The following is a 3,167-nucleotide window of genomic DNA, read 5'->3' on the forward strand; positions in this document are numbered from 1 at the left end:
ACTAGAAAGGACCTAGTAATAAACTTTGAAAGTATGAGGGAAATGTGTGATGACTAATTAAAGGATGCATGCAAAACAATGGACTTGCATGTCAAATTTCCCCATAGCTAGTGGCCGGCCATGACAAGGATTTATGGGCAAAAATCATGTCATGAAACATGTTTGGTAAATGGGTTATGATGGAAAGAATAAAATAAGGGTTATGGAATAAACAATTAATGTTAGTAGATGAGAAACAAAAAAAAAAAGTGTCCATCTTCCTCCATAGCTTGGCGAATGTCCTAAAGGAAGAAAGAAAAATTTTGTTCATCTCTTTTCACTCTCTTGTTGGCCGAAAATACTAAGGTTAAGGAAGGAGTTTTGCTTCATACTTGGTTTGGAAGAGGATTAGGAAGAGGTTGGCTAAACTTGCATCAAGATTAAGGTATGTTTGAGGTTCATGCATGTTTTTAGTTGCTAGCTTAATGTTCTTGTTAGCCCATGGTTCAAATCCTTGTTATGTCATGGGAATGAAATTCGCCAAAGTGAATGTGGTGTTAATGCCATTGCATGTTAAATAACAAGCTTGAAAGTGATACATGTGATGGAGGATTGAAGATTCTTAGATTTTCTTTTAGCATTTTTTTGAATGAGATACTAAGTTCTTTGTTTCACCATGACCAAATTGAAATGGTGTGGTGTTGTGGTATTCGCCATGATATATCCATAAGTATAATTCATGCATGTTGCATGGTAAGTAAGATTTAAGCTTTGGAAATGTGTATATATTTGGATATAAGCCACTTGAGAATTCGCCCTTGCACCTACATGAATATATGTTTGCACATGATGGATTGGTATGACATATATACTAATTCAAAGTGTATATTCGCTTGTGATGATGTGTTGATTATGAAGTAAATAAGAGATGTGCAATGAATTACGATATGTAATGTGTTAGTAGTAAAATGTATGCTGTTTTTTGTGTGGTATTAAGTGTATATTCGGCCACATGAGGGTAATTAGTGTGCATGCATTCGGTTTGAGGCAAGCATATTGATGCCTATTCTTGGCTTAGAAAATTGACTAAGAGGAATATTAACTAATGTGTTGAGTTCGATTTATGATTTCGTACATATACAACTTTGATGCCTAATGTATATAAGGGCCAAGTACTTTGAACTTCACGTTGATGTTTGAATGTATTGAATTGCTTGTTGTGATGTAAAAATGTGCATGATCATTGTGTATTTGAGCTAAAGGATGGCCATATGACCATTTACACTCCTTGTCATATTCGGCCATAAGCCATCATGATGAGATTTTAATAAGTTAAATTTGTGTAAATTAGCTCAAGAGCAAAGGGGAGCTAAATCCGATAAAGGGAAGGAAAAAGTAGTTGAATAGCCGTCGAAATCGCTCGACAACATCCAAGGTAAGTCTTCGAGTGATGACCCTACTTGAATTATATCAAAACTATGCTCCTTGTTTGTGTGGCCATTGAGCCGAAATAGTAAAGGTTGATAGATATTTTGTGTTAGAGCTTTAGTAACGAAAATGAACTATGGACGTGTCTTGAATATTGATATATATGTAAGTGAACATTGGAAATATATCGGGCTAAGGCCGAAGGCATTCGTCTGAGTTGATATATCCGGGCTAAGACCAAGGCATTCGTGCGAGTTGATATATCCGGGCTAAGACCGAAGGCATTCGTGCGAGTTGATATATCCGGCTAAGACCGAAGGCCTTTGTGCAAGTCACCAAATCCGGGTTATGACCAAGGCAATCGTCTTGAGTCGCTATATCCGGTTAAATCCGAAAGTATGTGATTCGGAAGTGAGCAATCTTGCTGTGAAAATTTCAGCTTATACACTTGTGAAAATTCCAGCAATGAGGTATGTTTGTATGTGCTTGTACTAATTGAATTCTTACAAGTAAGTATCGCTAAGTTGATAAACGAGCTACCGCCTTGGGCTAAGTTGTTCTTTTGTGTATGAACATAAGGGTCGGTGATGTGAAATAAGTATGAGTATGGGAATGTGAATTAGTAAAGTGGTTTAATTAGCCATGTGAATAAAATACCTTAGTCAAAGCTGATTTCATTGCTTGAGACTTACTAAGCATTAAAATGCTTACCCGTTGCTTTGGCTCTCTGTTTTATAGGTTTCGCTCGTTAGCTATCGGATTCGGGATCAAAGAAGTCGAAGTCATCCACACTATCGAAGCCCCATTTTGGTACAAATTTTGGTTGAACTTTGAAATGGCATGTATAGGACCATCCTTTGTTGAAGGTCATGTACCTTCCGGTTTGTGTAAACTTGAATAGCCATGCGAAAATGGCTTATATACGTTTTTAGCATAGAACTATAATCGTTTGTATGTTGACCCTTATGAGGTATGGAATTATTTTGAAACGATTAGCCATTGGAATGGTTAATCATGATCACGCTTTGTGCTATGTATGTAAGAAGGGCCAATTGAATCATGGAAAGTATGAAATAGGTAAAGCCTACTTAAGGCAGATGCTGACAGCAGCAGTGACGTGGATGTGAAAATCACTAAAAATAGTAGGAATGGTATTAAATAGCAAATAAATTATGTAAGTGTACCTTGATGAATCTACTTTCATATGGAAGAAACGAAATGGTTATATGAGTTATAAGTTAACAGATTTTAAAGTTCTTGTGAAATAGGGCCAGAACGGTTTCTGGATCCCCTGTTCCAACTTTGGAAAATCATTGTAAATTAACCAGAGATAATTAGGAGTCATTCCATATATGTGTAGATTCCTCTCTGAGTCTAGTTTCTATAGAAATAAACGGCATTAGTATTGAAGCCCTGTACAGGAGATATCCAATTCGTAACGCACAAAGGTCAGTGTAGTCGATCCCTACAACAGGCGAGACTTTAACTAATAAACTGTACTAATTGGCTCGACCAAAATTCTAGAAAAAATATGTAGATGGACATATGAGTCTAGTTTCAGGAAAAATTTACGGAACTGATTTTCGAGTTGTAAAACTCAAGTTATGAATTTTAGAGCGACTAGTACTCAGATTGGCAGCTTGTCTGAAAATTGTCAATAAGTGGGTTGAAGTCATTAACACCTCGCGTTCGACTCGTGACGGTCTCGGGTTCGGGTGTTACAATTTTATTGGTATCAGAGCTACGGTTTAGTCGATTCT

General features: G+C 36.8%; 1 long non-coding RNA gene across 1 annotated transcript; it reads left to right on the top strand.

The window, feature by feature from the left end:
• The first annotated feature begins 1,327 nt into the window (after positions 1-1,327).
• On the top strand, positions 1,328-2,419 carry LOC128286612 (uncharacterized). The gene is made up of 2 exons (XR_008277231.1): positions 1,328-1,414; positions 2,146-2,419. It is a non-coding gene; the product is annotated as an uncharacterized LOC128286612 (long non-coding RNA).
• Positions 2,420-3,167: the final 748 nt, after the last annotated feature.

The sequence above is a fragment of the Gossypium arboreum genome, chromosome 13 (genome assembly GCF_025698485.1).
Source record: "Gossypium arboreum isolate Shixiya-1 chromosome 13, ASM2569848v2, whole genome shotgun sequence".
NCBI classification, from domain to species: domain Eukaryota; kingdom Viridiplantae; phylum Streptophyta; class Magnoliopsida; order Malvales; family Malvaceae; genus Gossypium; species Gossypium arboreum.